Raw genomic sequence first — 26355 nt, 5'->3', positions numbered from 1 at the left:
GCCAAATCCCTGAACCCAAATGAAGCAAATGAAATTTTAAAAAGAACCACTCTTCTGCAATTTCTTTCTAAAGAAAATGAAGCATGTTTTCCACTGCATGCCAGATGGTGAAGACTAGACATGCAGAAGGTACCTAATTAAAAGCACTAAATTTGGAAATAAAAAATGTCAGTCACAGGTTTTTTGATATGCCCTGAAGTTTGTCAAAGATTTATTTGCAAAAAGATTTGTAGTAAGGGCGAGTCAGCTGTCTTGCTGAATACAACATTAAATATTATGGAATACATGATGCAGCTCTTCTCTGTTTTACATTTTCTTAATCAGTATTTCTAAGCTGATTTTATATCTTAAATGTACTCTTAAGCCTTCATAAAGTAATCATTCCAGATTACTACATATTTAACTCACTGAAACAAAGACATTATTTGGAATTAATCAGTCACAGAGGTTTAATGTGTTCATTACTTTTACAAACAGGGAACAGGTTTCAGCCGTATTAGTCTGTATCCGCAATAAAAACAAGAGTACTTGTGGCACCTTAGAGACTAACAAATTTATTTGAGCATAAACCCACTTCATCGGATGCATAGAATGGAACATATAGTAAGAAGATATTTATTTACACATATAGAGAAGGTGGAAGTTGGCATACTAACTGTAAGAGGCTAATTAGTTAAGATGAGCTATTATCAGCAGGAGAAAAAACTTTTGTACCGATAATGAAGATGGCCCATTTAGACAGTTGACAAGAAGGTGTGAGGATACTTAACTTAGGGAAATAGCTTCAATATGTGTAATGACCCAGCCACTCCCAGTCTCTATTCAAACCCAAGTTAATGGTATGTAGTTTGCATATTAATTCAAGCTCAGCAGTTTCTCGTTGGAGTCTGTTTTTGAAGCTTTTCTGTTGCAAAATTGCCACCCTTCACCCTCTCTGGCCACTCAGTAAAAGATTTAAAGTGTTCTCCTACCGGTTTTTGAATGTTATGATTCCTGATGTCAGATTTGTGTCCATTTATTCTTTTGCATAGAGACTGTCCGGTTTGGCCAATGTACATGGGAGAGGGGCATTGCTGGCACATGATGCCATATATCACATTGGTAGATGTGCAGGTGAACGAGCCCCTGATGGCGTGGCTAATGTGATTAGGTCCTATGATGGTGTCACTTGAATAAATATGTGGACAGAGTTGGCATCAGGCTTTGTTGCAAGGATAGGTTCCTGGGTTAGTGTTTTTGGTGTGTGGTTGATGGAGAGTATTTGCTTCAGGTTGGGGGGCTGTCTGTAAGCAACGACTGGTCTGTCTCCCAAGATCTGAGAGAGTGAGGGATCATTTTTCAGGATAGGTTGTAAATCTTTGATGATGCGCTGGAGAGGTTTTAGTTGGGGGCTGAAGGTGATGGCTAGTGGCGTTCTGTTATTTTCTTTGTTGGGCCTGTCCTGTAGTAGGTGACTTCTGGGTCCTCTTCTGGCTCTGTCAATCTGTTTTTTCACTTCAGCAGGTGGGTATTGTAGTTTTAAGAATGCTTGACAGAGATCTTGTAGGTGTTTGTCTCTGTCTGAGGGTTGGAGCAACTGCGGTTGTACCGTAGAGCTTGGCTGTAGACAATGGATCGTGTGGCGGGTCCTGGATGGAAGCTGGAGGCATGTAGGTAAGTTTAGCAGTCAGTAGGTTTCCGGTATAGGGTGGTGTTTATGTGACCATTACTTATTAGCACCATAGTGTCCAGGAAATGGACCGCTTGTGTGGATTGGTCTAGGCTGAGGTTGATGGTGGGATGGAAATTGTTGAAATCATGGTGGAATTCCTCAAGGGCTTCTTTTCCATGGGTCCAGATGATGAAGATGTCATCAATGTAGCAGAAGTAGAGTAGGGGCGTTAGGGGACGAGAGCTAAAGAAGCGTTGTTCTAAGTCAGCCGTAAAAATGTTGGCAGACTGTGGGGCCATGTGGGTACCCATAGCAGTGCCGCTGATCTGAAGGTATACATTGTCCCCAAATGTGAAATAGTTATGGGTGAGGACAAAGTCACAAAGTTCAGCCACCAGGTTTGCTGTGACATTATCGGGGATACTGTTCCTGATGACTTGTAGTCCATCTTTGTGTGGAATGTTGGTGTAGAGGGCTTCTACATCCATAGTGGCCAGGAGGGTGCTTTCTGGAAGATCCTCAGGAAGTCAGTGGTGTCTTGAAGATAGCAGGGAGTGCTGGTAGCTTAGGGCCTGAGGAGAGAGTCAACATAGCCAGACGATCCTGCTGTTAGGGTGGAACACTAATTTACTTTGTGAGAGCTCCACAACAATAGACGTGTTTATGAAATTTCACCAACTTTAAAAAATATGTTTCCTCAGATTTTAGGCATAACAAAGGATTTTGCTGGAGGGTTCTCTTAAAACTAGTTAATCAGATAGTCAGAAGTAAAGAAAGGGAAACTCTTTGTCCAGCTATCTGGAAGGAAAGGGGTGTTGTCCCTTTAAGGGCTCTCTTCAAGGAGGGGAGGGAGCGTGAAGGGAGAAAGGGATGGGATGGACAAAAAGACTTTGAAAGCAGGTTGTTGTTTTTTTTAACTATAGTAATTAAAATTAAAATGTGTATTTTAGATAAGGGTGGTCTTTTGAAGGATTTATTTAAAAAACTATAGGTCTGAAGATCCAAGCATTTAAGGCTAAAGATGATTGTGCATCTAAAAATCTATGCTAGGATTTTTTAGAGATGTGATTTTATAATCTTCACCAACTCACTAATGAAATATTTTTAAAGCAAATTTTAAACTAAGGTCCTGTAGACTAACATGTTCTGAGTAAATATTACAGTACTGCACAACTGGTTTTGTCAGTAAATTCAGAAACTGACCATATATACCTGGGGATTGGCAAATGCCTGTTAAATGGCTTCATTACCACTTGAATGGCTCTTTAACAGTTTCAGTGTTGTGCTAATAGGTCTGGCAGGCTGGAAGGCTTTTTCACTTTTAAGTTGCTAGATCCCCTCCAGAGGAAGGCTCACCAGGCTGCAGCAACCAGCTGTTGTGGGAGCCTGCAGTAAGGGTCAGAACAGGGATAAGAAGCAGCGGTAGGGTGGACACTAAGACCCAGTGGTGCCCCAAATTTTCAGGTGCCCTATGCAGCCACATATGCTTCATATGCCTAAGGATGGCCCTGATCAAAGTCTCACTGGATAAACCATCTCAGGCAGTCTTCCAATCCACTTCCCCAACTGTGCTACTTTCCCAGTGGCTGCTAAGGAAACCCAGGCAACCAACTGCTCCAGGTTCTGGCCCAGGGACCTTATATCCAGCAACCACAGTGTGCTCCAGGTCCCAGACCCTTTCACTGGACTCCTTCGGACTTTTCTTTGCTATTGTCTGCCCCCATCCCCCTCCCTGGGTACCACTGGAACTTCCTCGGCTCCCTGTGGCTATTTCACAACCCTCTCCCTTGGGTTCTTGCTAGAGTCTGTATTCCCAGGCAGGATCCCAGGGCTTATTCCCTCCAGGATACCTCCCCTCTCTTCCCAACTCCCTCTACTCTAGGGAGTTACTGCAGAGTTCTTTCCTGAAGATCCTTCTTGTTCTCTACTTTCTGGTTTTATTCAAGCTCAGCCTGCCCCTGCCCAGCTGGGCTTCTCCATGAGTTAGAGCTTATCAGTGCTGACTCTTCCCCAGATGCAGCCTGTCAGGTGGTAACTGACCCCTTTTTCCCTCCTCAGGCCTGATGAGGGGTAGACACCTCATGACACAGCTGAAAATAGTTAAGATGGTAGAGAGAAGTCTGTTCAGCTGTCAGTGTTCAGAGTCCCTTGTGAATACAGATATTTATACAGTAACTCCTCGCTTAACGTCGTAGTTATGTTCCTGAAAAATGCGACTTTAAGCGAAATGATGTTAAGCTAATCCAATTTCCGCAAAAGAATTAATGGAAATGGGAGGGGGTTAGGTTCCAGGGAATTTTTTTTTTGGCCAGACAAAAGGCATTATATACATTTTAAAACAAGCAATTTAATACTGTGCAGGTATAAAAGTTCTATACGAACAATTTAATACTACAATCACCATTGTTGAGTAGCAAGCAATGGGAGGTGCCCCTGCCTTACCGCACACAGGCACAGCCCACTGGCACTGCAGACAATGAGGCAGGCAAGGAGACTGAAGGTGCCGGAGGCTAGGAGAAGCCGTTGCGCAGCAGCAGCTGCAGCTTCCCCCACTGTGCAAGCACCAGGGGTGGGGGGCTCAACCCTTGGCCTGCCCACTCCACCCCTTCCCCCAAGCTCCCACCCTCCCCCTTCACTCCGCACACTGCATCCTCGCTCCTCCCCCCGCGGCATTCAGGAGGGAGGAGCGAGGACATGGCGTGCAGGCTCCCCCCTTCCCTCCCCTGCCTCCTGCCCGTGGCAATCATATTGAATAATAAGAATATGGCAGTAGGCGTATACTACCGTCCACATGACCATGATGGTGGCTGTGAAATGCTCAGGGAGATTAGAGAGGCTACCAAAAAAAACCCAGAAAACTCAATAATAATGGAGGATTTCAGCTATCTCCATACTGACTGGGAACATGTCACTGCAGGACAGGATGCAGAGGTAAAATTTCTAGACACCATAAATGACCAGCTAGTCCTGGAACCCACAAGAGGAGAGGCAATTCTTGATTTAGTCCTAAGTGGCACATAGGATCTGGTCCATGAGGTGAATATAGCTGAACTGCTTAGTAATAGTGACCATAATGTAATTAAATTTAACATCCTTGTGGATTGGAATAGTCCAAAGAAACCCACCATAGTAGTATTTAACTTCAAAAAGGGGACCGAGGCAAAAATAAGGAGGCTAATTAAACAGAAATTAAAAGGAGCAATGGCAAGAGTGAAATGCCTACAAGCTCCATGGAAGTTTTTTTAAAACACCGTAACAGAAGCTCCACTTTTATGTATACCCCAAAAATTAAAAACAGTCAGAGGAGGCGGCGGGGGGTGGGGAGCTGCCATGGCTAAACAACAGGGTAAAAGAGGTGATTACAGACTAAAAGACATCCTTTAAAATTTTAAAAGTCAAATCCTACTGAAGAAAATAAAAAGGAACATAAACTCTGGCAAGTCAAGTGTAAAATTATAATTAGATTATAATAAATTTAAAAGCAACTAGCAAAAGACATCAGAAGCAAGAAGCCTGCTAAACAATCATGGGTGCCATTAGACAATTGAGATTCTAGAGGAGCACTCAAAAAAAGACAAGGCTATTGTGGAGAATTTACAAGAATTATTTGCATCAGTATTCATTGCAGAGAATGTGAGGGAGATTCCCACTCCTCACTCATTCTTTTTAGAGGACAAATTTCAAGAACTGTCCCAGATTGAGATGTCAATAGAAAAACAAATTGATAAATTAAACAGTAATAAGTCACCAGGATCAGAGGGTAGTCACCCAAGAGTTCTGAAGGAACTCAAATATAAAATTGCAGAACTACTAACTGTGGTATGTAATCTAAACACTAAAATCAAACTCTGTACCAGATGAATGGAGGATAGCTATGTGAGGCCAATTATTTTTTTAAAAGGCTCTAGGGGCAATCCTGGCAATTACAGGCCAGTAAGTCTGACTTTAGTACCAGGCTAATTGGTTGGAATTTTAGTAAAGAGCAGAATTATCAAACACATCATATTCATCTATATGCCAGGGAAGAGTCAACACAGCTTTTGTAAAGGGAAATCATGCCTCACTAATCTATTAGAATTCTTTTTGGGCATCAGTTAACTTGTGGATGTAGTAGGAAGAGAGCCTGAGAAATAAGCCTTTGTATTAGAGGGCTGGTATGACGCCTGAGCTAAAGTAATGGTCAAAAATTTGCTGATATAAAGTAAAGTTAGCAAGAGGCAAGCCCTGCTGTAAAACATGCCAGATTGTAGGCTCACAGAATTTGATAAAAACAGGGCTGATATTGCAGAAAACACATATTCATAAGAAGCGCTAGGCAGACAACACTCATGCAAACACATTCCAGAAGGGTAGTACCAGAATACCAACACAAAGAACGGTACAAGCACGTTCCCCAAAGATAACAGGGGCATGCTGACCAATCTGACAGTATGATGGATAGAGATGTTTTGATCAAACCAACAGCTACAAGGTGATGGGTGGTAGTTAGCCACATCAGAGGGTGGCACTAGCCACATCAGAGGGGCAATACGTAGCTTGTTTGTATTGATGTATAAAATGAAGCCTCAAAGGGAGTGTCTCTGTCTGGCCTAGGGGGGAACAGAAAGGCCTGCCATTTACTGAGTTGGTCCACTGTAAGGGGCATACATGTGTTAGTGGTCCTGTAGAGTCTGCAGGATACTAGGACTGTGCCTCATTGACAATAAACCTGGCCTGGTGCCTTCGCTAAAATCTGAGTCAGTTGATTTATTGGGCAATTCAATTAAGGTCCGCTATCTGCTGTGACAGGGTCGGGCCAGATGGCTATAGGAGAGTAATAGAAGGCAGATATATTAGCCTCAGGCTAAGTAGATAAGGATAAGGTAACAGGGAAGGTTGCAGAACAATCAGGAACCTTCTGGAGACAATTAAGACAGGCTGATTAGAACACCTTGATCAAGAAGCTGCTAGAATCGATTAAGGCAGGCTAATCAGGGCACCTGGGTTTTAAGAAGGAGCTAACTTCAGTCTGCGGTGTGTGTGTGAGGAGCTGGGAGCAGGAGGCACTAGGAGCTGAGAGTGTGAGCCCATACTGTTGGAGGACTGAGGAGTACAAGCATTATCAGACACTAGGAGGAAGGTCCTAGGGTGAGGATAAAGAAGGTGTTGGGAGGAGGCCATGGGGAAGTAGCCCAGAGAGTTGTAGCTGTCAAGCAGCTGTTCCAGGAGGCACTCTAGACAGCTGCATTCCACAGGGCCCTGGGCTGGAACCCGGAGCAGTGGGCGGGCCCGGGTTCCCCCCAAATCCTCCCAACTCCTGGTCAGACACAGGAGGAGTCGACCTGGACTGTGAATTCAGAAAAACAGCCAAGCTGAGGGCTGCCATGAAGCTCCAAGGCAAGCAAATCTGCCAATAAGCGCAAGACCCACCAAGGTAGAGCAGGAACTTTGTCACACTGCACAGAGCTGGGACAGCATGCTGAATGAACACACACAGCCAATATCTCACCACAGTGGGCAAGGGTGATCTAGTGGCTATAATGTACCTGAACTTTCAGAAAGGTCCCTCACCAAAGGCTCTTAAGTTAAGTCATGAGTCATAGGATAAGAGGGAAGGTCCTCTCATGGATCAGTAACTGATTAAAAGGTAGAAAACCAGGATAGAAATAAATGGTCAGTTTTCACAGTGGAGGGAGGTAAATAGTGAGGCCCCCCCAGGATCTGTACTGGGACTGGTGCAGTTCGACATTTTCATATATCAACTAGAAAAAGGGGTAAACAGTGAGGTGGCAAAATTTGAAGATTATACAAAATTACTCCAGGTAAATAAATCCAGCACTGACTGCAAAGAGTTACAAAGGGATCTCACAAAACTGGGTGACTGGGCAAAAAAATGGCAGATGACATTCAATGCTGAAAAATGCAGTGTAATGCATGGTGGAAAACATAATCCCAACTATACATACAAAATGAAGGGATCTAAATTAGCTGTTGCCACTCAAAAAGAGATCTTGGAGTCATTGTGGATAGGTCTCTGAAAACATCTGCTCAGTGTGCAGCAGCAGTCAAAAAAAAGTGAACAGAATGTTAGGAACCATTGAGAAAGGGCTAGATAATAAGACAGAAAATATCATAATGCCACCCTATAAACACCCACACCTTGAGTCCTGCATGCAGTTCTGGTCACCCCATCTCAGAAAAGATATCAGAATTGGAAAAAAAGTACAGAAAAAGGCAACAAAAATGATGAGGGGTATGGAACAGCTTCCATGTGAGGAGAGATTAAAAAGACTGGGACTGTTCAGCTTGGAAAAGAAGTGACAGGGGCGGATGGTATGATAGAGGTCTATAAAATCATGACTGGAGTGGAGAAAAAAAATTATTTACCCCTTCACATAACACACAGTAAAGTGAGCAAAGTGTGCCTCTGTAGCATAAAGTATTAGTCATTGCAGAATACAATTTTAAGTGGTAAATGTACTGTATAAAATTAACAGGAACATACAGGTCACACTTTAGATTTTAATGTTAGAGAGGCAATCATAGGGATCAATAAGCCTAAAGATACTTAATACAGCAGCACAGGACTCAACTATTTTGTTTGTTTGTCAAGGTCTGTGGCAGACAGCAGCTCCTGATGCGAGTTTACGTGCTGCAGGAAAATCCCACAAGACACCTCCTCTGATTATACTGAAGAGGGAGTCACCTTCAGAAGACTAAAAGAGCACTAATAGTGTGATAATAATCAAATAGGGAAAGCAAATGACCTGGGTAACTATAGGCTAGTTAGTCTAACATAAATCTAAGACAAGATTATGGAAAAGCTGATATTGGATTCCGTCAAGAATTAAAGATAGGAATATAATTAATGTCAGTCAACATGCTTTTATGGAAAATAGGTCTCATCAGACAAACCTGTTTTCAATCTTTAATGAGATACAGATGTTGTTGATAAAGGTATTGTGTAGATGTAATTGACTTTTGTAAGATGTTTGACTTAGTTCCACATGACATTCTGATGAAAAATTTAGCACTGTAAAATATCAATAAAGAACTCAGTAAATGGATTACAAACTGGCTAACTGATAGCTCTCAAAAAGTAGCTATCAATAGAGAGTCATCATCAAATGGGGATTTCTACTGGGGTTCTGCAGGGATTAGTTGTAGCCCTGATGCTATTCGATATTTTTATCAATAATCTGGAAGCAAATATAAAATCACTACTAATAAAATGCATGGATGACAAAGATTTGTCGAGGGTAAATAGCAATGAGGCTATAGCTGTCATATACAGAGTGATCTGGATTATTTGGTATCTTAGGCCCATCCAAACAAAATGCCTTTTTAATCATAGAAGGGACCACAGTACAGCCAAATGCAAAGTTATACATCTAGGAAGAAGAAATGCAAACTATACCTAGAGAATGGGGGACTGTGTCCTGGAGAGTAGTGACTTTGAAAAGGGTGTAGGGGCCACAGTGGATAAGCAACTGAACATAAGCTCCCAGTGCAATGCCATGGCCAAAAGGACTAAAGCGGTCCTTGGCTACATAAGCCATGGAAGAAGAAAAGGAGGACTTGTGGCACCTTAGAGACTAACAAAAATTTATTTGAGCATGAGCTTTCGTGAGCTACAGCTCACTTCATCGGATGCATTCAGTGGAAAATACACTGGGGAGATTTATATACATAGAGAACATGAAACAATGGGTGTTACAATACACACTGTAACCAGTCACGAAAGCTTATGCTCAGATAAATTGGTTAGTCTCTAAGGTGCCACAAGTACTCCTTTTCTTTTTGCCAATACAGACTAACACAGCTGCTACTCTGAAATAAGCCATGGAGTAGGAGTAGGGAGGCAATTTTACCACTGTATGCGGTACTGGTGAGAACAACACTGGTATACTGCACATAGTTCTGCTGTCTGTATTTTTAAAAGGATGTTGAATAATGGGAGAGGAAGCAGAAAACAGCTACAAAAATTATTTGAGGGCTGAAGAAAATGCCTTACTGTGAGTGAGTTCTTTAAGCCTGTTTAATTATCAGAATGAAGACTGAGAAGTGACTTGATTACAGTGTATAAAGTACCTACCTACAATGGGAGAAAATACTTGATGCTAAAAGTCTCTTTAATCTAGAAAGCCATAACAAGAACCAATGGCTGGAAGTTAAAGCCAGACAAATTCAACTTAGAAATTAGGCAGTTTAAAAAAAACCAAAACAAAAACCAGAGTGATTAACCATTGGAACAAACACTCTCTTGATGTCTTCCAATCAAGACCAGATGCCTTTCTGGAAGATACACTTTAGCCACACATAAGTTATTGGCCCAAAAGAGGAGTAACTAGATGAAATTCCATGACCTGTTTTATGCAGGAGGTCCGACTAGATCTTCTGGCCTTAAAACAGTGAATCTGGAAAAAAAAATGTAAATGAACAAAAACTCTCTGCAGTCACCTTTTAAGCATCCTGAAAAATGTGTGTCATTTCTGGTATAACAGGTCAGGCAAGTTAGTGACCTTAATGATTGTTTCCTCATGGCAGAATAAATTAAGGATAGATAATCTAATAAAAATCCAAAAGTGGAAAAGAAGAAAGTGTGGGACAGCAAGAGCCGAAGTACACAGCCCATGCGTCTCCCACATTTTATTTCTGCATCTTCCAATGCATCCTATAAAGAGAGCTATAAGCAATTCTGCAGTTTGAGTTTTCAGGGATTCTTTCCGACCTGTCCTTTGTCCTTCTGCACTTCATAAGATTTTCTCTGACTTTCAGATTCAGAACAAGACACAAAATCAAACTCAGCCCAAACTGCTAGATTTCATATGATAGTGTTCATACAAAATAAATGGTTGTCTTATTAAATAGCCCCAAAAATGTGTGACCCTTTCAACAAAGCTGAGATTCAAGTTTGTGATGAAACACTTACAGCCAGCTGAGATTCACTTTATGCCATGCTTCGTTAGAAATATTTCACACACCTCTAAGAATAACCTGACAAAAAAATTAAGAATAAAAAAGATGCAGTGAAAAACTTCATATTACACCAAATTTTCAAAAGTGTATGTGTAATGTACACCGATAGAGGGCTGTGCATACAAATCCCCAACTAGTGCATGCATGCTAGACATTGTTGACACATTTTTCAAAGTTCTGTCCATTAGGAATCCAGATCTGGTCCTTGTCTCCACCTTCTCTCCTTAAAACACACTTCTTCCACCAGGCCTTCACAAGCGACACTAGTTCCATACCTCTTAAGAAGAGCTAGCAAAACATATGATTAAATTATATTAACAAAAACATCATGGAACTAATAAAGCCCATGGTAAAACTAATCACTTGCTTCTTGTTACATCACATCCTCATCCACAATTCAGTCTTTGTCCCATGTTGGGGCTGGTGTCTGGCTTGGAAGGGGCATGATGGAGGATCTAGGCCTGCAAATTGTTCAGGGCAGGTACTCTATCTTCTTACTACTGGCAAAGCACCTTGCACATTTTCAGTGCCATTAGATAAATAAAATAATGTTCCTCAGATGGTAGCATACATCTAAAGCACCCCATAAATCCTTCCACTCCACCTCAATAAACGTGATGCAGGATTAAAGGGTAATTCTTGGAAACACTTTTGTGAAAAGCATTTTATTTTCATTAGCCAGGAGATCTGGGAAATATTACTTCCTTGCTGTGTTATAGTTATGTTGGATTCAGCAAGAGCCTGAGTCAAAGCCCACTGAAGTCAGTAGAAGGACTCCCATTGACCTCAATGAACTTTGGATCGAGTCCCCTAATGAAGATCTACCTACTGACAGTTTAAATGAATATTCAGTGCTAGGTTCTGCAATGCACTAACTGTAAAACAAAGAAAGGGAAAACACTTTCCCTGGGTTTCATTGATCCTCTTTGTGAGGACCTTAATGGATCATGCCTGAAAGCCAGCCTCCCCGCAGGAGAGCTGCTGACTTTGAGCAATGTTGCATCCGATGAAGTGAGCTGTAGCTCACGAAAGCTTATGCTCAAATAAATTGGTTAGTCTCTAAGGTACCACAAGTACTCCTGTTCTTTTTGCAGATACAGACTAACACGGCTGTCACTCTGAAAAAGGTTCTCAAACTGTGATCCAGGGGATAATTACTGGTGGTCAGAAGAGCGCTGGCAGGTGTCTTCTCCTCGTTTCCAGCTGCTAGATTTTAGTTTAAAAAGCTAAAATAAAATAATAATAATACCTAACTCACTATAGTCTCATCAGTAGATCTCAAAGAGCTTCACAGTCTTTAATAAAAAGAACAAGGAGTACTTGTGGCACCTTAGAGACTAACACATTTATCTGGGCATAAGCTTTCGTGAAAACAGTTTTTAAATGTATTTATAAATACTTTACTAATATGTCAACTCTCCATGAAAGCAATTGCTGTAGTTGCCACAAGGATACTATATAATTACTAATGGGGGGAAGGCAATTTGCTCAATGATGACAGAGTGGACATATCCATGGGACAATAGAGACTAACCAATTTATTTGAGCTTAAGCTTTCGTGAGCATCTGATGAAGTGAGCTGTAGCTCACGAAAGCTTATGCTCAAATAAATTGGTTAGTCTCTAAGGTGCCACTAGTACTCCTTTTCTTTTTGCGAATATAGACTAACGCGGCTGCTACTCTGAAACATATCCATGAGACAATCAATATTTAGACCATGACATAAAAAGTTTGAGATCTTCTTATGCAGAATCCTATGGGGCCACCCAGTGGTTACTCAGTGTAATCTTTTGCCAGAAATTTGGGACATTCAAAGACATCAGGGAAAACGCAAAGAAACAGAAAGCCCTAGTTTTATAGACTGGAAACAAAGATTAAAATTAAAAATTAAGAAAATCATCTGGAATGAGTTATGACTTTGGAAAACACTGCAAATTATTAGAACGTGGGAGAGCCGAGTGAAAACGATTGATGACTCTTTCTCTCTCCCTTCAGAGACTATGAGAGCAGCAAATAGTGAGCCCATTTTTGTAACATTCCCAAAAATATAAAATAGATTTTGCTTCCCACTGAAATGCTTCACAGTTTAAAAAGCAAACATTCATTTGACATCAAATAGCTTAGCTACAGAATTAATGGAAAATGGTGATTTTTCTAGACTTCTTTTGTATCTGCTTATAGCATTTAATATACAGTTATATCCCTGCTACTTAATTCTATGCAGAGGTGAAAAGAACAAATAGAAAAGGACAGTATTTTTCCATTCAATTCTATTGGGTTTTAGAATAGTTTCTAAAGACCTCTCTCATATTTCTATAAACCCCTATAGATTGACTCCCTATTAATTTCCATGGGACTTTTCCATGAAGGTCCTAGAATTTTCAAGTGACAGGGTGAAAAAGTAGAAAAAGAGGAAGACAGCAGCAGCCAGCAATGGGGAGAGATAAAGCAGATGTAAGCAATGCAGACATTCAGATAAACAGAAATTTTTATTTATATTTCCTTTAGCTTTCTATTTTATTTCTTTACATTTTTGCACCATACAATTTCCTATTGAGAAAATGAAACAAGTCCATTAAGCGGATCTATGCCAAAAGCACAGCCTTTTGTAGTCCTCTGAAATTTGGCAGCTTGAAGAAAACAAAACATAAATCCTAAAGCAGCAGCGCTTTAACGTGGCTTGTGTAGTCGTGGCACAGCACTAGGAGAGAGCTCTCCCAGAGCTCTAAAAAAAAAAAAAAGAAAAAAAATCATCTCCACGAAGGGCACGGCTCCCAGCGCTGGTGCCCTGTCTGCATTGCCACGTTACAGCGCTGAAACTCTTGCTCAGGGATGTGAAAAAACACACCCCTGAGCGCTGCAAAAGGTGCAGCGCTGTAAAGTGCCAGTGTAGACAAGCCCAAACTGTCCCTGGTGTTGGTCTTGGTCTTGAATTTGCAAAAGCAGACAGATGCCGTTTTGAAGAACTAAGATTTGGCCTAAAAATGAGAAGTTTTGGGAGAAGGGGACCTGTTAGATCAAACAAATAAAAAAGATTTAGCTCATGCTGTAATACACTGTTAGCTTTTTCCTTTAGTTAATCCCTCCCTTGTAACCCTGGTGAAGCCAAAAAAAAATAGTTTAATTACAAACCCAGCACATGCCAGTTTCCTGATAACAAGTGGCAAGGCAAAGCTTCAAAAGATATACAGATGGGAGAAAGAACAGGAGTACTTGTGGCACCTTAGAAACTAACAAATTTATTTGAGCATAAGCTTTCGTGAGCTACAGCTCACTTCATTGGATGCATTCAGTGGATCCGATGAAGTGAGCTGTAGCTCACGAAAGCTTATGCTCAAATAAATTGGTTAGTCTCTAAGGTGCCACAAGTACTCCTGTTCTTTTTGCAGATACAGACTAACACGACTGCTACTCTGAAACCTGTCATTATAGATGGGAGAAATGGCTTCCAAGAAGACCTGCTGATTGTGATGAAGTCTGGTCAAGAGAAAACAATGTTTAAGCACAAGCATCTCTGAGGAAAAAAGAAGTAAAGCCAAAGCACTTGATGCTGGAGAGAAAAGATGACAAACATGCCTGCAGTACCATGTCTGGCCCTCTTATAACTCGTACCTTTGATAAGTTTAACAGAAACTGGGTCCTTTCTCTCAGTTAACAGAGAGCGGATGAAAAAAGCAATCAGTCACTCTTAGAGTTTAGGGCATGACATTTTCCGATGGGAGGCAACGTGAGATTGGCTGGGAATAAAGAGGACTCACTCAGTAAGCTTTTTTTTGGTGGTCATTTCCATTACCGGGGTTGACACTGAGTCATGTGTAAGCTCTTCAGGGCAGGAACTGTCTCTTACTTTGTGTTTGGACAGCAGTTAGCACAATAGGATCCTGATCTATGCCAGTTTCTGGGCACTGCGGCAATATAAATTCTAATAATTGATAATAGACCTATTCCACTACTATTAATACCACCATACTCCATTTGGTGAGCAACCATGGCAAACTGTGTACTTTTATAAGGTGGAAGTCAGTTCCTGGGTTACATAAACACAGGCAAAGGAGAAGCAGACTGTTATATACACACACACACACTGTAGAAGATTGTTATGGAAATACGCATTACTTTTTACACAGACTGCTCACAGGCACATTACCTTATTTTTATGCTCAGCGGGTAAATGCTTGCCTATTGCTAGAAATAACTGGCAAAAATTAGTTCAGATTTTTTCCCATCAAATCAGTAGAGGGATAATGAATTTCAACAAATATTTCTAGTTCTACAACATATCCTTTCCCTTTCCTCTACTTTGCCCCCCCCTCCACCCCCACCCCCAACCTGTGTGATCTAGACCTGCAAATGTGCCATAAAATTAAAAATGTAATTTTATTCCAAGAGTGGCTGCCAAAGCTTAACTGGGGGGACCACACCAGAAGCGGGAGTAATACAAAAATATATGACATTTTAAGAAAGATTAATATGGACATATTGTCTAATTCAGTCAATTAATAGATACAATGGGTTAAATAAAAGCATTCCATTCATATATAACAGAGCTACAAGATGGAATTTTTTTTCCAAATGTGAAAAGCCATGTCTTTTTTACTCCTTGCTTTGTCTCCCAGCATATGCAGGAGATGAGTTGTTTGATGTGATGGGGAGATGCTGCTGTAGATTTCATATTAAATCCAATACTCTGAGTATAATTCAGACAACCCTCTTTTCTAGCCATGAGGGCATCCACATAAAAATGATCCAATGAAGCTTCCATGTCAGCTTACACAGGAGTGCATCATGTTACATCACCATCCACTGTGACAGAACAAACACAGGGAAATTTACCCAACCACCTTCACTAAAGAGCTGATCTGTGTACCTGTTTCAATCAGCAGATCAACCTCTTCTATGCCCCCAGGTGCACATTCCCAGAAAGCACTCCCCCCTCAGCCCCATCCCTAAGGCCCCTCTCCTCCTGGTTTGTAGTGCTGTTCCCTGATTACCAACTCCCTCTCAAGAGAGCCACATTCCTCTCTCTCTCTCTCTCTCTCTCTCTCGCCCCTTCTCTCGCCCCTTTGTTCTGATGAGTGGCTTTGCCCTCCCTCTTGAATACAGACTAACACCGCTGTTACTCTGAAATTTGTTTACCTGTTGCTCTGATGGCAGAGCTGATTATCAATCACAGGTGTGACAACACACAGGATTTTCCAGATTCTTTCCACATGGATTGCAGTCTGCATGATGCTGCTTTTTCCCTCCGAGAAGTCACTGTGCTGGATTGTTTGATAGAACAACTCTACATTTTATTTGGACACTCTGAAGTACTTTTTCAATTATTTTTTCCCACTGCTTAGAATACTTTTTCCAAAGCTTAAGAGCGGATTTTCATTTTTCTTGCCTTTTGCTCCCACAGTTTTTGTCTTCTGGACTTTATAAGCATTCTTCCCCGCCCTCCAGAATAAGTCAGAGCTAAAATTCCAGCTCCTAACTTCATCTCTCTTCAGTGGGCAAAATGGGGTGCCCAGATCTGAACATTCCCGCACTTGTGGATTTGAAATCTAGATCCAAATCTAAACTTCCCTAAGCGGCAGGTTGTTTGAATTTAACACATTTGAGGGAGAGATTCAAAATTAAATCTAAACCAAGACCCACATCTGGAGTTTAGATGCGAGGTTTTGGTTCAGGCAATTTCTCATGTCCATCATTACCAACACCCCAGATTTCCATTAAAGATTAAAAATAATACAACTTTTCTTATTAAATCAATGGTCCATCATTGAATGCCATAGCAGAGCTGTGGCAAATGGGTTTGTTAATGAGACCACTGTTCTGCAAGTTACTCTGCATGAGCAACAGACCCTGCAGCCACTCAGAACCCCATTGGCTTCAATATGGCTCAGTCTGGAAAGATACAGGCCATGGGCCCTTATTTTGCAAATCCTTATGAAGTGAAACTACACAGCAGAACTGAATGAAAAATGGATCTTTTGGTTCATTGACAATTTTGAAAATTTGGGATATATCATTTCTGGTCAAAATGTTTCATTTTGACAAAAATCAAAATGTTTTGTTTCAATCTGAAGCATTTTAAAATATTTTTGGAACTTTTTAAAAATAAAATTAAAAGTGATTTCAAAATGAAAAGTTGTTTCAAACCAAAAAAAAACCAAACCAAACAAAAAAACCTACAAAAGACCCAGAACATTTTGTTCTGAAAATGTCAAAACTGGTCATTTTGTTTAGGAGAAAAATTAAGAATTCAGAAAAAAAAAAAAAAAAACATTGACACATTCAAGAAATGTTTTGGTGTCACAGAATCGGCATTTTTTTGCCTTAAAGGAGTTGTGCATAAAAAAAACTTTGCCAAGGTCTGTCCTCAAATTTAAGGCTAAGTTAAGTGTTTGCAGGTTCGAGGCCTTCACTTCTATGCCCTCTAACAGCAGAGCACAAAATACTGTAGGTCCTACATAAACAAGGTTGAGGAGGGGTTGTTTGTTCTGTATTTATTTTGAACTAAATTGGTGGAGTTTTTTTTAAAAGGCCTAATTTGCGGAGATGCTTACACCCACAATCACATCCAATACAGTTCTACAATATTACTTCCCAGAATTGATAGCCCTCAACCTGAAGATCGCTGTGAAACTCAAAATCTTGTCTCTTTCACCAACACAAGTTGATCCAATAAAAGATATTACCTCACCCACCTTGTCTCTTTCATATCCATGGACCAATATGGCTACAACCACACTGCAAACAGCCCTCAACTCATCAGTCTCAAAGCCATTTCAGAGACTAGAATCAGGACCTTGATTTCTCTCCTTTTTTACCACTGACTAAATGCTGTCTCTGTGGCAAATTCCTCAATCAAAAAATATTCAGGACTAGGGAACAAGATGTGGTCACGTGGTTTAGCCATATGTCAACTCCCCAACAAAAAGCAGCATGGCCATAGTTAATCTGAAACCGTGATTATGAGCCAAAGAGAACAGTTATATAACTCAGAAAACTGAAACTAAATAGAACAAAAAACAAACAAAACAAACAAACAAGAGCTACATTTACTTGAAAGAACAATCACCCACACCTACGAATTTGCCCCTTTTATTACACTGCTAGGCAATCAAGACCTTCATATAACTGGCTTTTTTAAAATTACAAAAATAATGGAGGGATTGTGCTAATTAAAAAGTATGTGCAAGATGCTGAAAGACAATACATTATTTAAATACACACTGTAACAAAGCAAAATATTTGCTTCACCTGCACTTACAGAATTAGCTGACTCAACACAAACAGTCTGGTGCTGCTTTTACCAGCTGGAAATGGACAAACAGAACACTTCCCAAGAGGTAAGCTGCCCTGGGAAGGAACGGAATCCACTGTCACTAGGTCAAGGACAGAGGGTTACCGAAGAGTCAGTCACCCTTTTAAGCCCCCCAGAAGAAATCAGCCCTATAGGTGAGGTGCCATTAAACAGTGATAGATTTCAAAGGCAAAATCTACTGCATGGATCTGCGATCTCTTTACCCATAGCATCATTTCCGAACCTAGAATAATTTAAAAAAAAAAAAACCATCCACCAGCAATGTTCCTCCCACACAGTTGCAGGAAATGATTGTGTAGCCTGTGCCTACCTGATCCTAATGTATTTCCCCCAGAATACACAACAGAAATACACTTCCCCCTAAAGTCCCTCTCAATATGCCCTGGGAGGAAATGCCTTCTCAAGCCCAACATGGCATTCACTTTAATCACCCGTATGTAGGCAGACACTGTTGCAGTCAAACATCTATCATCTCCTGAGATATCATTTGTAACCAGTGTGCCATCCATTTTTTTCTTCCATCCTAGTAAAGTGGATTCTGGAAGAAGAGAATGTGAATCAAATAGGAAAAAATTAAATGGGGTGGGAGGAGTAAAATTCACATCTAAACTGTGTCTCATTGCATAACCCGCTAGCTCTTTAAATTACAAATTCTGCCACTGCTGTGGGAGTGACTGATGCTGTTCTTCACAGCCGTGGGCAAATTCTTCATGCTGAGTACAGCTATTAATAATAACATTAGCACTTATATGGCGTTTTGCATCTTCAAAGCATTGTGCAGACATTCATTTATTAAACTGGTAGAAATGCTTTTATTCTGTCTTCATGATTTAACAAATAGGTCCATGTTTTTTACCATTATACGTCAGCACCAGTGATGGGTGCTATAGAAAACCCTAGCACAGACAGACAGATGCCAAACCTCACTTGGTCTCAAAACCTGCACATGTTTACATATTACTGTAACATCAGGCACATGAGCGGTCCAACTGAATTCAGACTGTAGGCAATCTAGAGCTCTCGTATATTTAGAGAGAAAGCCATTACATTCAGTCCTAATTAACTTTACTTTGGATTGAAAGACTATGCGAAGACAAATCAAAGCAAGGTCTGTGCGAGACAGTACAGGAGGTGTGCATCTGTAATGTAGTGTTCTGCTCTGAACCAGCCCCACATGGCTACCTATTTCTGCAGGCAAATCCTTAGACATTTATGGGAGGCAGTGCTACCCACAAGCTTGGGTGCTGGGCTGGAACTCAGGAAACATGGGGTCTATTCCTGGCTCTGCTACTAACCTGCTTTTAGACATTGGGTAAGTCACTTCACCTCCCCATGCCTGTTTCCCTCACTTCCTTTTTCCATCATGTAAACTGTAAGCTCTTCAGGGCAGGGACTGTCTCTCTCTATAGTTATGCCTATGCTACAATGACATGGCTCTGGGGCACAGTAGTGTAGACACTCCTACAGTGAAGGAAAAGGTTTTTCCATCACTGTAGTAACACCACCTCCTCAAGTGACAGTAGCTACATTGATGGAAGCATTCTTCCATCAACCTAGCTGCATTGACACCAGGGGTTTGGTCAGCATAGCTACAGCACTCAGGAGCATGGATTTTTCACAACCCTTGAGCACCATAGCTATATTGACCTAACCTTTAAGTGCAGACAACATCTTAGTGTATATTCAACTATACTATAATCAACAGAATAGAGTCCTGATCTCATTTGGCCTCTAGGTGCTATGTTAATAACGGAGTGGTACAAATAACAGTTACATAACACACCACAAATGAGTTAATGTTTGTAAAACACTTTGAAGATTAAAAGTGCTACAGCATATAAGATCTAAGCGTTGCCTACCTACGGATTTTTTGCTGCTGAGGACTCAGAAGCCACTCAGAACATGCCTTTCTTTAACAAAAACAGCGTATGAATCACTATTACATACTGTCCTCCTCCAGCAACAAATAGTGTTTCCAGAACCTCCCATTAAAGGACATTGTTTTTAAAGAAGTATTTTACATACATTATAAACAAATGTCCTCACCGGTATTTTAACACTTTTGATTATTGAAGATGAGCAAATCTGGGGGAAACAGCCACATTTAACCCTGATGCTTTCTTTACATTCGCTTTTGTTATGAGTTCAATACACTTTCTGGTTCTTCCGCAGTAGCAGAATGCTGCCTTGTTTGCATTGCAAAGGGAAACATTTAAATGCAAAGAACAAAGTATTATTATTTGAATAATAATAAAAAATCCTGAGACATTTCCTGTAAACATTTCTACTGAATTTAGATTTTGTGAAACCTAAATTCTGGATTTAAATTGACTTTCCAGTGTCCCTTTAAATCAAAGTTGAGTCCCAGCCAGAATAAAGATCCAAAGTATGGCAAAGTTTAGTTACCAATCAAATTTTCATGGCTTGGTCCTATCCTATGATGCTCATGGGCCTGAACTGAATCCCAATCCAAACACTCCCCAAACAGATTCCAGCTCCAAAATGCTGCTCAGGCTTATAGTTGCTTTAGTTGTTCTCATACATATCTATTTATTACTGCAATCATTATTATTTACTGTATTGCAAGAGCAGTGAGAGGTCCCAGATTACCAGGGGTGCTCTCCAAACAGATAGGAAGGCATGACCTTGGGGGCCTCATCCTGAGCTCCTATTCCAAAGACTCAACAACAACAGGAACGAAAGGACCAGGGTAATAGGCAAACATATGATTACTTAAGTTAGCTTTGTGCATAATTTGGTGGTTCTTATTTCATTTAAAGTATGACTATAATGAGAGAGAGAGAGAGAGATGATACAATTAAACAAAACAGATCTCAGCCATCCCCGCTCCACATCTGCCTGAATAAAATTACAGAACTCACAGTAACAGATAGTTCCACTAGGTGGAGCTGAGTAACAGCTCTCCCAGGCCATGTCTACACTTGCAATTTAAATTGCATTATCAATGACACATGTTGAAACAAGTTTCTTGCTTACAGGGTGCTCACATTGTTTCCCTTGCCAGTTTAGACAGGGCTGAGCTGTGGTGAACTGTCATAAACTGATTACCAAACTATGCTATGGGCTAGGTTGACTCACCCTTAGATGTGATGATGTCAGACTTCCCTTAGTAGATTTTGTTGTTAGAAATGCAGTCCATGTGAGTGTGGGAGCAGAAGGGAGGGGCTAAATTCGCTACCAAATGGACATCAGTTTTGCAAGAGCCTTGTCCTTAATGCCTTCTTTTGTCACCTAGAAGACAGGAAATGTTAAGCCTGCAGTTTTTAGGCAACTAACTAAAATACTTCCAATCACTGGGAACTACAGCTGGTTGGGGGCAAGAGGGAGAGAGACAGCCAGCCTGTTGGACCTAATCTTGATTTAACAGATTCCAATTTAAATCAGAAGTAACGCCACTGATATCAATGGAATTAAGCAGTGTAAATGAGAGCAGAATCAGACCTTAACTGTTTAATGACTGCACTAATACAAGTATACAACTTGCACAGGCAGATGAAGCGGGGAAAATGAAATTAGTAAATGCTCAACTGAATCTGAAATGTCCAATTCCAAACACACCATCCAAAAAACAGTTCAGTCTACAATTCAGCTTATTAAGCAGATGCATCTATGGAGATATAGTATATCACCTTAAAAATTGTTTGATTGTTTTGTGGTATAATGTGGTATCCTTGTGTTTAGACAGCTGTAACGTATATGCTGAAAGATCTTTGACGAGGAGGTATTAGTGATTGGATGCCATTAACATATCTCAGATGTGCTATCCAGAAAGGGTCTGTGCACTAGGGCAGAGTGGTATTGTACGGCATCCGTTAGCTGCACAGGGGAACATCTGTGACAGCATTGTGATGCTTTTATGTCAAGTGGAGTTTGGTGCCTTCAGGAAAGGATGTGGTGTCTTTACCAAAGGATGGGGATGATCTTGGCATCCCATGGAATGCAGTGGGGTCATATTCCTGATATCTCTATTACAGTCAGTGTTGTGGGCTCCACATTGTTATTAAATAAAATGATAGCAAGCCTGGGTTAGAAACTGTATAATCTGCAAAACAGTGAATAAATCGGTCAAACATAATCACCCAGAAGATTAAAGGAAACACTCAGCTGAAATCAATGGAGAGCCACCTGGATTAATTTGCAGGATTGGGGTTCCAGGTGCTTATTCTGCAAAGACACCCATATAAGTAATTCTCTCAAACTGTGAGAAATCTCAGGAACCTCACTATTCTCACATGCCCATCAATTCATTCACTGCCTGAAGCTGTGAATGGGACTATTTTATTGTCACACTTTTAATCTTCTATTAGCCTATTAAATGTCTAATGGAGGGCCTTCTGCTCTCACAGTGATCGCAGTTTATGGTGTATCTCCCAAATTTAGTTTCGATTGGTACTTTACAACTAAAAAAATAATTCCTCTTTTTTCTACCGTTGTCATAACTCCAGAGGACACAGTCCTCAGTCAGTGTAAATCAGCATTGTGCCTTTCACTTCAGCTGTGCTATGGTGAGTTATGCCAGTTGAGGCTGTGGCCTAGAGAGCGCTTATAGATCAGAAACATTAAAACCTTTTTTATATTGTGCTAAAAAAACTAATAGCCCCTATAACTGAGCCTGTTAGTCTTTCTTACAATTCAGTCAAGGGTGTAGACAGAATAAAAACAGCACCTGCCTGCAATGAGAAACAAGAATATGATAAAATCATAGGCAGGATCTGGAGGGCCAATTTCTAACCTGGGCCTGTACAATTGGTGTGTGGAGGACAGCGGCCTCCTGTACAAATAGCCTGCCTACACCAATGTTTCCATGCAAGCAATACTACTGTCCACTCTTCCAGGTTCTCTCTTCTCTTTAACATTCTCCTTAGAGTCCCTCTCCCAAACTCCACATCTAGTTCCTATGCTGAGCTCCCTAGTTACTCCACTCTGCCTATGCTAGCAATAAAGTTAATTTCCTTTGTGCCCTCAATTTAAAGCACTGTGCTAGATTTTAGTAAATAGAGCATTTAAGATAGGAATTGATTTTATGCCTTGGCTCAAGAGATTGTTAATGATAAACTTTTGGACTAGCATCCCCAGGAGATTCACACCAGAGAGAGCAAAAACCTAGCAGTGAGACTACCCAGAGGATGTTTTGAATCAGTGCATCCACCTAATGTCCTCGCTATACCCACTCTGTCAATTCCCAGTGTGTATATTTGGGGCTGCCCTGATCAGCTGTAAATCCGTGGTGGAGCTAAAACTGCAAAAGCTCTGTGTCACTGCAGACTCCATCACTGGGGACAATATGCCTTTAAAAAAAAAAACAAAAAACCATAACTCAGAGCAGAATTGCACCCTTGGATTCAAGTCTATTTAATGCTGCTATGAATTCACATAGTGTGGAGCAGCCAAGGAGCTCAGTACAGGAAATGGAATTGGAGGAGGAAAAGACAGACACTGGAAGGTTTTGGCACCTGGGATGGGGTTTTTGTCAGGGAATAATCAGGAGATTTTGGCAGCTGGCTTCAAACCTCCCCTTGTTTAAGTTGGAACCACGTGAGCTGTGACTCCCTAGAGTAGGATTTTTCTGTAAGAGCAAACATAAATCAGCCGTTGCAATAATTTTTTGGTCCTGCAACATTGTGGGAAACTTGGACTCAGACAGAAGAAAACAGATGAGCAGTTTAACATGGTTGTGCAGGAGGCATGTACAAGAATGGTGGAGACTACAGCCTGATCCTGCAACCCATACTCACTGGAAATCGCGTGAGAGTGAACTACAGCATCTGGCCCTATTTAGTAATTGAACTATGGATTTCTTTCTTTCTCTCTCTCTCTCACACACCCCCTCTTTAGGGTTCAGGAAAAAGCATTGTCTGTGCTGAGAACTTATGGAAAGTTGTCCCTTTGGGAGAACTCCTCCTGCATAGCCAGTTCCCTGCTACGTGGCAGTTCTTGGCAAGACATCTCCGGGTTGGTCAGTGGGATGGGGAGGAGCAGTGGTATCTGAAGCACCACATACTGATAAATGTGAGGTTCAGGGCTTGTTCGATGGGTGTGTATATGTAATTAACTGTCATGTTTTTGCTTTTCTCTCAGGTGTCTGGCATGTGGGAACTGATGTTCAGGGAGCTCCCCAAAGAGCCTGCCATTCCCAGCCCACATTAAGGTATGTGGCTGCAATAGGATATCTGCCACTCTTTACCCTTTCTTTTTTTTTTTTCTTTTTTTTTTTGTAAGGGTAGAATCTTCAGCCCCTGTTTCTCTGCTGCATGCACTTACTCCTGGGCATAGCAAAGTGTGGGGGGGGAGGCTATGGCAGGGGTGTTAGCAAATTGGTTAGGACTCCCTGACCCTTTGGCTTAGCCCTAGGCTCAGTAATGGCTTCCTCAAGGCCATTTGCCAGCTGGGGATGCTAGAGCACAGTAAGCTCCAGCCACACCTTTTCCCTACTGGAACACACCCCCTACGCTAAAAGCTCAGAGGTGGGGAGCACACATATAAGAGCTGATTATTCTGACTGTGCCTACTAAGGACTCCTAGCATGGGAATAAGATGCTGGCAATTTCCAGTCCCTTATCACCACAGGACTGGCACAAAGGTAGCAGAATGGGAGAGAAAATCTGACCATAATTTCTTTGCAGGAGCTGACAGTCCCTTCATTTTTTTTAACTGCACACATCCTGTCTTTATTCTGAATGTTTTTTAAGCAGAGCTGAGACAAACCAAGTGCCTTGGCTGATGTCAAGCCTTTTTAAACAGGGTTGGGGAACTGGGGGATGACACAAATGGGATGAGCCTTACAGAACAGAACCGGAACTAGGACTGGGTGCAGCTGCTATTCCTCACTATGCTGGTGCGCAGTGAAATGATGCAGAAGACATTCTCAGCATTCAAGGAGGTGCACTTGTACCAGCACTTGTTTTCCTCCCTCTGCCATTGCCCTCTGGGTGATCTTGAGAAAGACACTGCACTGCCCTGTACCTCAGTTTCCCCATCTGTAAAATAGGGTTAATATTTATTTTCTTTTTTAAAGTGTTTCGAGACCTACTGATGAAAAGCACTGTATACCACCTAGGTCGGGGGTTCTCAACCTTTTTCTTTCTGAGTCCCGCCCGCCCCATGCTATAAAAACTCCACGGCCCACCTGTGCCACAGTAAATGGTTTTCTGCATATAAAAGCCAGGGTTGGCATTAGGGCAGGACAATTGCCTAGGGTCCCATGCCACAGGGGCCCCCACAAAGCTACATTGGTCAGGCTTCAGCTTCAGCCCCCAGGTGGCAGGGCTCAGGGCCCCAGACTTCAGCCCCATGCTGGTGGGGCTTCAGCTAGTCCTGGGCCTCAGCTAGTCTAACACTGGCCATCCTTGAAGGACCCCCTGAAACCTGCTCATGGGCCCCTAGAGGGCCCCGGAATCTTGGTTGAGAATCATTGACCTAGGTATTAGTGTGGATGCGGACACTGTTTGACAATTAGTTCAGGATCCAAACTTGTGGTGGACCATATTTTTCCCCTTCTTTCTCTCCGTTGTCTTTGCTTACTCTGCCTGTGTAAGGGAGATGGACATTTTTAGTTTTATTGCTGTTCAGAACATAAAGAGTTTGTTTTCAAGTCCAGCATCTGTTATTTATTGTTTACATGGACTAGTTCAGCTTTGAGCCAAGATCAATGGTATTGCTTTAACTGCTAAAGAAAGTGTTCAATTACCACAAATCTTTGTGACACATTTCATATTCCAGGGCTGCACATTGAGGCTCCAGTGCACAATCTCTAGTCAAGTCTCCAGAGACCAGTTGCTAAAGAGACATGAAAGACATACACGCTCCCCTTTTTTGCTAAGCTGCTAGAATTAAAGCTGGTTACAGCAGGGTGAAAAACCCTTCATGCAGTAGGATAATGTCTTTTTTTCTCAGACCCTTTCTTTCATTGTGCAATAATGCAAGCATATTCAGAACAAATGTCAGGGAATCCAGCTCCTGCTTCTTTCTGCCCTGCCATCACATTTTGGAGTTGTATTTGTTTTGACAAAATGAAAGCACTGCCTTCTAACACTGATATGCCAGATGGATGATTATGCCCAGAAACTCCACAATGTTCCCCAGTTATTTATTTTCATTGTGGTAGGATCCAAGGACTCCAAAGCCAGATCAGAGTCCCAGTGTGGCAGATACAACATGAACCTACATGAAATTACCCAGTGCCCCTAAGAGCTCATAGTCCAATATGAAACAAGTGAGTGAAATAAACAACAGGGTGAAGGGGAAGACAAGGCTCTTAGGAATAAGATAGGATGGCTCAGGGACTAATTTAATGGTCCCAAATCATTCATTAAAGTTCTTTCCTCTTATAAATAAAATCAGCTATCCCTGATTGCTATTCAACCCAACCATTGCCTGCTGAATTCTCATAGGCATCTCAGCAGAACTAGGTATT

This window comes from Eretmochelys imbricata, chromosome 4, assembly GCF_965152235.1.
Source record: "Eretmochelys imbricata isolate rEreImb1 chromosome 4, rEreImb1.hap1, whole genome shotgun sequence".
Classification (NCBI taxonomy): domain Eukaryota; kingdom Metazoa; phylum Chordata; order Testudines; family Cheloniidae; genus Eretmochelys; species Eretmochelys imbricata.
Note: the sequence above shows the minus strand (reverse complement) of the source record.